General features: G+C 34.3%; 1 pseudogene; it reads right to left on the bottom strand.

Annotated features, from left to right (window-relative positions):
* Positions 1-7,707: 7,707 nt before the first annotated feature.
* On the bottom strand, positions 7,708-10,344 carry LOC141706330 (rho GTPase-activating protein 2-like; annotated as a pseudogene).
* Between the last annotated feature and the right edge of the window lie 2,003 nt (positions 10,345-12,347).

The raw sequence follows: 12,347 nt of genomic DNA, 5'->3' as shown, positions 1-12,347 counted from the left end.
GAATAATGTATAATATAATTGAAGAGTTAAAGAGTTAAAGAGTATCAGATTTTGTTGGGATATTCATCTACTAACTTAAGATTTTAAGTTTTAAAGAGTATAAGATCATGCGTTGGGCAAAAGGAAAGACAATCTCAAGCACCATTAAAAACATAACAATCCTAAGCACATTGATAATTTTACATTCATAGGCATAATGTATATCAGTAAAAGTCTTTTGAGAAATCTGGGCATAAGCAAGAGAATACAATTGAAAGCGATGCTTAGCAAAAGAACTTTTGTAAACAAATCATTCAGATCCAAATAAAATCTTTAATTTTTTCCATTAAATGGTCATATCATTCAGACAGCTCCGGATTTAAATTGGTCAAAGTTACAATTTTCCTCCAAATGATAAAATACAAAGTGAAAAAAAAAATCATTCAGCCTCGAGCTGAACAAAGACGCACAATGCAAACCAATCACACCTAAATGATCAAATTGGGAACAAGAAAAGGTTCTGCTACCTACTAAACAAAGACTCACAAGCTACTACTTGTAATTGACTAAAAAGCAAAGACAACATTTCTATAGCAAGCTACGCTTCATTTTACCCATTTCAGACCACGGGATAACTAACATCCATCAGCTTGTCTACCTCGTTTCCAACACCGGTGATTTTACCATGTTCTGATTTACTCTTGCCAGCTCTGAACTCAATTGTTATCAATCTTGTACGATAAAGACAGTATTTTATATATATATTGAATATATAACTACTTCACAAGAACATTACTAATTCTTAAATCACATAAGCATATGAGAATTAACAATTAAATTAGGAGAAGGGTTTGAGAAAACAAACAGAGATTGAATTTAATTTCGAGTCCAGAAAACTGTCTCCTTAAAGCAGTTTCGCCCCGCACCATCCGTGTTTAGCGACCTGCTTCTCAGGATAAAACGAGATACTAGTATAATCGATTGATCGAATATACTCTCAGCGAACTTGAACTGAGCCCGAGAACTATCACCGGAATATTGGAAAAATTTAAGACTAAAGAGACCGAGAATGAAAGAGATGACTCTTATTTCCTCGACTTAATAAAACTGGTGCCCTAAGACTCTATTTATAAAGAGAGGATTGAAAGGACTTGTTTTTCTTTTCGATGTGGTACATGGTATTTATAAGAAAAACTAAGGAATAAGTTTGTGCTACTCTCGATGTGATACAAAACCACTTTTCATATTAAAAGGTAAAACTTTGGAACATCAGTTATCATTCACCTTTTACTCATTTTGAGCGTGTAAATATGCGTTGGAATCCCCTCGAAGAGGAGAATACGTTCCAATAAATACATACCACTAACACATAATGTGTCTCACTCATATAGAGTCTCAAAATGATTCACAACTTAGTCTAAAATACTAAGTTTGTCCAACAATCCCCCACAAATGAGATTGATGGTCCAGTAGCACGCACCACATAGACAGACAGACGCGGAGCTTGACTTGGTGATAGTTTCGGCGGTCAGATATAGCATACGATAGGTAAAGAATGCTCCTTGAACCTTCGCTCGAATAAGTATATCGACTTTACTGGTAGACAGTATGACGCGATGTCCTTGAGCTGTTCGACCGTTTATGTAAACGATAACATACTCATCACTATATCTTTCCTGACTCATTCAGTTCTCATGATTATGTCCATTTTGGCCCTGGAACATCGTCCTGGTTCTGCAAGAGTTTTTAAAGAATTGTGGCTCACAATTCTCCTTTGAAGCGGCCATACTTCTCTCTTACATAGGTGATCTTTATCTTATAGAGTAACCCGCGTTTACTCAACCGAATATTATGTATTCAAACTTGAAATCCTTGTATTCGTCAAAGATCATTAAAAGCATAAAGCTTAACCTCGTACCTTACGGGTCTCACTGTTTCATCATCATAGAAATAGGCCAGGGGTTACCCCCACAGTGATTTAGTCATCATGATTTAGTTGTCCCATTGAACCAAGTTCTTGGGATCTCCAGTCAGCAAGGTTGGGTTGTCCACCATGACGCCGTTAAGCAATAGGCAAGGCTCATTCCTCTCGATGATTTGACAACTATCTCTCGGTCTAATTAGATTCCCTTGGCTTAAACAGATTCGCTCAGTTTAACCATTTGGTTATGGATCCAAACATTATCATTTGACTTTACATAGTCAATCATGATAATTCTCGTTGAGAATAGTTATTTAATGGTATTATGTCCTCATCATAGATGTGAGACATACCATTTCATACACAATAACGTGATCTCCCAATTTGCATATTGTTTACACGATATATACATATTGAAGACACATTTTCCTTGTCATTTAGGAATATCCTTACAAAGTGGCTATTCAGCCTTTTAACTGCATTTATTTTATGCACCAGACTCGTATTCCATCATGAATCGAGCTAAGTTTAGGATTTCCATGACACGGCTGCTAAGTGTGAAATGTATTCTCGAATGACTTTTAAGGTCTTAAAGTCAAATATCTAATTTACATACTATATTCACATAGTATAATTAGATATATTTCGTATTGCAGTCAAAGCTCACGAGCACATATTATATACCTTAAATCTCATTGCAATCACTTCCAAGTGACTAATTTCCATTGTACTCGTGCATCTACACAGTTTACCAACTGTGTAGCCTATGTCTAAATTTGTACAATTTTAAAAAGTACAACACACTTGCAATCCTTCTTGAGAGATCCTTGTTCATCTACGCTTGGATAAATATAAATCCATTCTAGCTATGGCGACTTTAGTTTCGCTGATCTCTTCAAAATTCACATCACCAACATGTGACATGTATCATCAAAAATTTTAAAGTCACGAAGATTGTAATCTTCAAATCAAAACTTTTCAATCTCATCAAGATTTTCAGAGATGATCCTCTTGTCATTACTTCTCGTAATGATCAGATCACTCACATGCAATCAATTATGACTTGCATATCATGTGTAAATAACACAAGCACACTTGTCAATTCTCTGATTTTGAATCAGTTTGACATCTCATATTGACATATTTCACATTTATGAAATAACTTTACTAGTTATTACTTAAGGCTTCACTTGTTATTGATATTACCAGCTTTTAGCGTCCCAAAAACCAGCAATTTCAGTTTGCATCATTACCGAGTTTAAGCGTCCTTAAACTGACAATCCTTATTAACATAGCAACCAATTTTGAGCGTCCTCAAAATGGCAACCATGTCATTTATTTGAAGCCATTGCTTATCATAGCAATATCAAAATTAATATGCCATTATTTCGTGTCAATGTTGTTTCACTCAACATGATCACCGAAAATACAGATTTTCCACTCTTGCTTTATCTAGAGCAACCCTCAGGTTCACGTAAATAGACATTTCTCCAAATATCTATTTAGAAAGACCATCTCAATGTTCATTGATGCACTTTTTAAATTTCACAATACGATAGCTTATTATTTTTTGTTTAATTAACATGGTGATTGATAATATATATGAGCTAGAGTTTCTTAATTATGAATTGATTTCGGAATTATTAGTATACTGATACAAGAACTGTATATGCTATAGTTTACATGCGTGTTTGCAAGTTCATAACATGATATTGCTATGCAATTAAATGATATGGCTACATAAATGTGACCCTTCATGATGGACTTGATTATTTGGAGATTAATTTTTAATCATTGTTGAGTGATGATAAGGCATCAATTATTATTGTTTATTCTTTAATAATGGAGTTATATCACAAACTTGTAATACTGGATAAATAGAGGCCTTACCGCGTATCTATTTAATTGGAGAAAATAGATTACAAGCATAGGTTGGTGACAATAAACGTGATACAAACTATGTAGTTCTAAACATCTTATTTTAATAGATTTATTTGTTAACAAAATGCTTTTAGTCTATATGGAGGCTTTGGAAAGCTATTAAAGGAGGCATAAGTTGCTTTATTATGTAACGTGTCTCGTTAGTTAACATTAGTTTGACTGGAAAAATTTGTTCTAGTATTTTCACTTGTGCTGCACCAGATAGAATGCAGTAATATGTTTGTTGTTAAATAATGTGACGAGTTGTGCAGCTGAAGTGAACCAGATTTACAATTGCTCAGGATTCTCCACATTAAAAAACGTAATTGGTTTGGAGTACAGGTTATGGGTCGGCACATAAATTATATTTTTCTGGTTGGATTTTTCCTCCAGTTAAATAGGAATTTCACGTGTTGGTGTCGGTCTGCTGCGGCAGTGACACACGAGCCTATTATAGTGATCCATATGATACTTAACACGACGAATATTGATATCAGTATTTATGCTGAACTTCGGAGAGAATCCGAAAAGTTGTTAACCCTAACGCATCAGTTGATCAAGGATCACTGAATGTGGGGTTATTGAAGATTTATGTTCCTCCTTGGGCCTTTTCTGGTTGTACCAGTAGGTGAGCCAGAAATGTAGGTTCGTGTGAACCATGTAAATATTTTAGAGAAATTCGGTAATTGAATTTTTAATGAAAAGAACCACGGGAAGTTCTTTAAATATGATATTAAAATCTTATAGGTTTTAATGAATGACGTAAAACCTGCTCAGATGAGAGGTAGTGACACGATACGTGTTTACTGTCTGGTTTGATAGTAAAACATTTGTCACTCGTACTCGTAGTCGAGTCAATATTGAAGCTGAATAGAGAGATGTGTGCTCTATAAACTCAAGGGTAAATCCAACTTAATACTGATAATTATGGTGGTAGTGAATAAATTTGATGATGAATAATCACCGGGAAAATTCTGTTTACAACGTGAATATTCATGAGGTCGTTGCACCTTACTCGCATTAAATAAATGGAGTAGATGCAGGCTTGAGTTGCACTCTGAGAGAGATGCAAAACGATTATGATCAGCTCAGATTATCACTGAATTTGAGGATATTAGTTACGAACGGGTAATCGTTCTTTAAACATGATACCACAGAAGGAAATAATTAAATTTCCTATTAGTTTTGGAATGTTTTCTGACATTTTGTAAAATATTAAAATTTTGGGGGTATCTGAAATAGAAAATTATTGAATTTTCTATGAATAGTGGAATGTAATGAAACATTCTTGAAAATAATTGAAATATGGGGGTATCTCGAAACTTGATACCAATACCTTTGTTGGTAGCATGAGATCCAAAATCAATTGAGATATTTTGGATGGATACATAGACAATGGTTGAGTCTAATAATATCCGATATATGAATCTAATTTTTGAGATTCGTAAGAATACTATTACAGAGTTTAGGAATGCTTATGCGATAAGCTAGTAGATCCTAGTAGATCTGTAATTAAAAGTCATCTAAATGAACTTACGAGTTATTGGATGAATGTGAGGATGAACCTGCAGAGAGCAAAAGACTTGAATAATTGCTAGTCCCGAATGTCTTGATAATTTGCTTGAAGGTGAACTCGTAAATTTAATAGAAGCAATGCGCTTCTCGTATAATTTCTTGATAAGTGAATATATCAAGAGAAAATTTGACTATTACTGAGAGTCAATAAATCAAGATTTTCTAGCACGTGGACTAGAAAATGGATTGTGCATGTTCTCTCTATGTCCTTTGTGGGGGAAAGGATATTAAGAAATAGAGAGAGTGGTTCTGTTTGACAAAATCTTGTTTAAAAAATATATAGATCTTCTTACGAGATAGAAACATTAGGACCCAAATGAATTTTTAAATTGGGAAAATATATGTGGGTCTGAAGGAAGTATAAGGTCAGACTGATAATAAAATATTACAGTCAAAAGTGATGACCTTATATAATTTATGAAATATTCTCGAGTTTTGAGAATAAGGTTCATTAAGATGATACTAAAATTATCGTATTGTGAAATTTAAAAGTGCATCAATGAACATTAAGATGATCTTTCTAAATAGATATTTGGAGAAATGTCTATTTACGTGAACCTGAGGGTTGCTCTAGATAAAGCAAGAGTAAAAAATCTGTATTTTCGGTGATCATGTTGAGTGAAACAACATTGACACGAAATAATGGCATTTTAAATTTGATATTGCTATGATAAGCAATGGCTTCAAATAAATGACATGGTTGCCATTTTGAGGACGCTCAAAATTGGTTGCTATGTGAATAAGGATTGCCAGTTTAAGGACGCTTAAACTCGGTAATGATGCAAACTGAAATTGCTGGTTTTTGGGACGCTAAAAGCTGGTAATATCAATAACAAGTGAAGCGTTAAGTAATAACTAGTAAAGTTATTTCATAAATGTGAAATATGTCAATATGAGATGTCAAACTGATTCAAAATCAGAGAATTGACAAGTGTGCATGTGTTATTTACACATGATATGCAAGTCATAATTGATTGCATGTGAGTGATCTGATCATTACGAGAAGTAATGACAAGAGGATCATCTCTGAAAATCTTGATGAGATTGAAAAGTTTTGATTTGAATCTCATATATATTATTAATCACCATGTTAATTAAACAAAACATAATAAGCTATCCATTAATAGCGAAAACATGGACAAATTATAAATTTGGGTTTAATCTCCAATTTATAATGATCAACCCGAGAGAGATGTCACCAAATATGTCCACTTGAATATAAGTTGATCATAAATCAATAACCATTAAAGCATCAATAGCCTTATAAGAAACCAATTATCCAACAACTTTGTGCTTACTTTTGGCTCGTACCTGTTATACTTAAACAAACCACCACTTAAAATCAAATTTATATTAATTTCAAGCACATGGCAACAAGTGATCAAATAAATTAACGCACTAAATTTAATTTAATTAATGAGGCAAATAATGACCACTCATATACCCATATATAAATCCAATTTAGACAATCGAATTGACTTTTGCGCCTACTCACAAGAAAGTATGAAAATTGAAGTAAACTGCTTTAAGATTGTTATCAATCTTGTACGATAAAGACAATATTATATATATTGAATATATAACTACTTCACAAGAACATTGCTAATTCTTAAATCACATAAACATATGAGAATTAACAATTAAATTAGGAGAAGGGTTTGAGAAAACAAACAGAGATTGGATTTAATCTCGAGTCCAGAAAACTGTCTCCTTAAAACAGTTTCGCCCCGCACCATCCGTGTTTAGCGACCTGCTTCCTAGGATAAAACGAGATATTAGTATAATCGATTGATCGGATATACTCTCAGCGAACTTGAACTGAGCCCGAGAAATATCACCGGAATATTGGAAAAATTTAAGACTAAAGAGATCGAGAATGAAATAGATGACTCTTATTTCCTCGACTTAATAAAACTGGTGCCCTAAGACTCTATTTATAAAGAAAGACTTGAAATGACTTGTTTTTCTTTTCGATATGGTACATGGTATTTATATGAAAAACTAAGGAATAAGTTTGTGCTACTCTCTGTGGTACAAAACCACTTTTCATATTAAAAGTTAAAACTTTGGAACATCAGTTCTCATTCACCTTTTACTCATTTTGAGCGTGTAAATATGCGTTGGAATCCCCTCGAAGAGGAGAATACGTTCCAATAAATACATACCACTAACACATAATGTGTCTCACTCATATAGAGTCTCAAAATAATTCACAACTTAATCTAAAATACTAAGTTTGTCCAACAATAATATCTAGTGGACTCGATCCGGAGGACTTGTAGGACTCCTAGTTTGTCCACCTCTTTGCATATCTCCTACTTTGTCAGTGAAATTATTGCTTCTATTTTCTTTGCCATCAAAAACTTGTTTGGAAAAGTACTATTCTGTCTTATGAGTTGACTCGGTTTCATCTTCTGTCTCACTATTTGTGTTGTAATCAACTTGGGCAATGTGGTTCGAGGGAGATGGAAGGAGTTCACAGCTGGTGTTTTCAAAATCAGTTAGTCTATGGGAAGAATAATTTGACATCGGTGAATATTCTCCACTAGCAGCCTCTTCGCGCTCTTGTCGGGTTTTCTTTATCAACGTTTTGAGCAAGTTCATTACTTGAACAGCAAGCATCAGGGCTGTTAAAGGATCAGACATCTGATCCAGAAGAATAAAATTAAAGATCGAAGTTCAAGTATTCAACAGATCAAGCTGGTTAATTTTGGACATGAGATTATTACATTAGTCATGTTTGGTGCAAAAACCATAGCAATGTTGCTAGCATTCATTTTATTGAAATCCTCTTACTCAACAACATCAGCCATGTGATCAATTGCCCAGTTGAGTAGAGCTGTCTCGGTTGGTTTTAGCTGTTTGACAAGTTCAACGGATTCCTCCTCCGTATTGCACTGCAATACCTCTTCTGGTGAAAGTCCATCAAGAATACCAGAAGGAAGCTCCCGGAACTAAGCCTTAATTAGACCTGCCAGGCAATAAACTTCAATGTCTTGTGGAACAATGCCTCTGTTCAGCTGATCCCTCAAATATTTCTCTTTGTTGTTCTCTAGATTTATATGAAATATTCCTTCCCACTACAAACGACAAAAACAAATTAGAGAAATATGGAGATTTTTGCATTCTTATAGTTTAATTGGTGAGGAGAATAACTTCAATCCTCCTTGTGAATACAACCTCTCCTGCATTTGCAATAATATTGTAGGCACGTTGTTCCCTTTCGAGTCATATGAGCATTTCATTGATTCAGCCGAGACCCCAAACACACTAACCCTGCAAAATCACAAATAGTTAAGCATTTCCACTATTTCCTTAGAAGAACCCGATGGTCTATAAGTTGACAGGGACAAGCGATTGAGAAGCCAAAAAGGGAAATAAGGATTCCAAGCTATTACATTTACTACCGAAAATTGACACAAGTGTAACAAAAGAAATTATGTGAGTAATGCTACATACTGTGTACAACCCAAATAGTATTAAGTAATGTGGCACAAGAACTTGACCTTAGATTTAGTTTAGGTGAAGAAGGTAGTTCTTGTAGAGTCTCAGACAGAATAGCCAACCAAAAGTTCAAAAAATCAACTCATATAGCCCATCACCACATCCGTTCTACATACTTGAGAATGACAGCCAATCAAAAATTCAATATTTCAATATAATCAGAAATTATTAGCCCACATTTTGTACACGTATTTCTTTACTTGGCTTAAGAACCTAAGTCATTTCGTGTTATGACATATATGAAAAATTGAAGAAGCACAAACATATATGTGCAACATGTTAGAATTTAGTACTGCAGAATACAAGGAGAATAATGATCTACATTAGTCAACATCTTTTTCGATTACTAAAGAGTGGAAATACGAAATATATGACCTGAAAATTTACTTTGTAATCACTGGTAAAAAACTAGACGTACTCCCTCTGTTTTTTTTTATTTGTCGCTTTGACTTTTGCACACATTTTAATGTTTTTTGACCGGCTAGTTAAAATTATCATTTATAAATTTTTTTTTTAAATAAAAGTAGACAACTTATATTTTAATTCACAAAAAGAAAATTTTTAAAATCATATTTCTAACTAGCCGGTCAAACCACATTGAAATACGTACAAAAGTCAAAACGACAAATAAAAAAAAACAGAGAGAGTACAATGTAAAAGCTCACAAAACATGTGTTATTCATCTTTTTTTTAACCACACTTGTTTAAAACAAGAATTAACCGAAAAGATGGCCTTTACATCTAACTTTTTATCAATCACAACTCCTAGTAATAATATAACGATTAATTTGAAACCGTCATAGCAATTTTCTCCTAAAACCAAAATCCTAGCTGGAACTAGTCGGTAAAATAATACTTAACAACTAATTTAAGCTTAAACACTACTTATCTAAGCATATCTAAAATTAACACTTAAATTCTTTTTTTTTTGGACATGGTAGAACATATTTAACTTAACTTGATCACTACTTATCTAAGCATATCTAACAAGTCAGTATTATGAACAAATTATCACTTGGGTACACATCAAGAAATTCGAAATTAAAAACTCCCAACTGCACACACACGCGCTAGAGAGAGAAAGGGGGAGAGAGAGATTGGCCCTGGGACTCACAAGGAATCTCCACTTGAAATTTAACGGGAAGTCCAAGAAAACCATGAAACCTATCAAAAGTGACATGCGTCACGTGCTGAACATTAGTTGGAAATCCTATCTCCATGTGATGAATTACAAAAGAAGATGTTCCTACAGGCGCAAACTCACCAGCTCCTACCTCATCGCCCACTAATCTACAGGAAGAAGATATTGATTTTCTCAAAGTAGCAAGAAATAATGCCACTAATGACAATTGATTCTGCTGCTCTTGAGCTTCATAAACACAATATTTTCTTGATACCTTACCACCACACCCACCTCCCTTTGTTAACATCACCATTCCTGTCATTTTTCTCTCTCTGAACATGCCCTATCTCTCTAGAAACACAAGGGTTATAAGGGAAGTAAAAAAGATTACACTAAATGTAAAGAAAAGAACACAAATAGGTAGAAGAGAAATTTTTTTATTGATCTTGAGAATACATATTACATCATACGTTTAGCTTATGCCCTAGACAGTTTATATAATACTCTCTAGGCGGTTACTGGAACAACCCAACAAATAATCCCAAAACAGATAAACCTAGCGTAAAATATAAGATATCGATTCAAGACATATTTTAACAAATCTCCACCTTGACTTGAATCCTCTCACAAAAATAGATGTATCAAATGCACCATAATAATGAAAGATGTATTAGAAAAAACTTTTATGCCTCAGATTTTGCCATACAAGGGAAATCAACAATTTCGAACATTTAGCAAGTTCAAACAATATTGAAACTTGCTATGTGAAACGAGTTTGGTGAGCATATCAGTTGGGTTATCAGCAGTACCCACTTTGCTCACCTTGATTTTCTTCTCACTTCTTAGAAAATGATATCTCTCACATTTATGTGCTTAGTCCGCTCATGATGAACCTGATTATTGGCTAAGCAGATTGCACTGAGACTGTCACAATACAATATAGCCTGATCATAATGTAGACCCAAATCACTGACCAAACCTTTCAACCATATTCCTTCTTTTGCAGCTTCTGTCAATGCTATGTACTCTGCTTCTGTAGTAGCCAAAGTCACTATAGGTTGCAGAGTAGCTTTCCAACTGACAATTGAACCATCCAGAGTGAAAGCATAACCAGTCATAGATCTTCTACAGTCAACATCTCCAGCATAATCAGAGTCTGAAAACTCTGTCACCGAACACTTTGTATCATCTTCATAAGTGAGACCAATATCAGACATACCTTTTAAGTACCGAAACATCCTCTTCATAGCTTGCCAATGCTCCTTGCCTAGATCACCCATAAACCTAACAACAACACTGACAGATTGTGCAAGATCGGGTCTAGTTCAGACCATTGCATACATCAAACTTCCTAATACAGTAGAATATTGAGACGCCCTCCAAACCCGGGGTCTAGATTTGGGGGTCACTATATAATATACCACAATATATAGACACAACGGAATAAAATGATAAATATGACCCCTTACATGCGACTGGATCGATCACATGTTATAGTATGAAACAGGCACTAAAACCAACCAATTGTTATTACAAACCATAAGTCTAATTAGTTTTACAGACTATTCAAATTTTATTACAAACCTCTAGACTAGTCAAGCGTCCCAAAATGTCTACCTGGAAAACACGCCAACTATTTACAAGCACTCGACTTCTGATCAAACCTGGAACTCAAGCCTCCTCTGACTTAGCTGAAAGATTAGAATAATGAACAAGTATGAGCGAAGAAATGCTCAGCAAATGGTATAATGTTTATAAGTGAACAACAATAATAATATCTGAGTAAAACCAGAAGCTGATATAAACTTTAATGTTTAAGCGACATTTCAACAAAACACAATTATGTACTATGTTGTTCCAAATGATCAGTCATGAAACATCATCGGTATCCCGCAGCCATACCGTAAATATAGGTATTGATATCCCGCAGTCATACCGTACCTATTGGATATCCATAAAAAAACATATACTCGCCTTGTAAAATATTACACTGTCGTATAATAGCTCACGCTGGACCGGTGCCTCGGCCTCTTACGCTAACCAATAACCAATTCATAAAACAATTTTGATTAAAGGAGTCGTATCAATGACATCCTTATCCATTCAACTCCCCATTTCACATGGTCCGGAGTTATCTCAACAAATGATGGCGAAATAATTAGAACAATTAGTTATTGGCTAATCTCAACTCAAAGTTTTACACTGTATAGAGTATATCCGGATAGTATAGTTATTCACTATCTATCGAATCAAAAGATTGGTTCTAGTAGAATGATTGCGAGAATAAAATTTTTTTAATAAACATAGGACTATTGGTATTCAATG

Source organism: Apium graveolens, chromosome 2 (assembly GCF_009905375.1).
Source record: "Apium graveolens cultivar Ventura chromosome 2, ASM990537v1, whole genome shotgun sequence".
Lineage (NCBI taxonomy): Eukaryota > Viridiplantae > Streptophyta > Magnoliopsida > Apiales > Apiaceae > Apium > Apium graveolens.
This window is presented reverse-complemented; position numbering and strand designations above follow the sequence as displayed.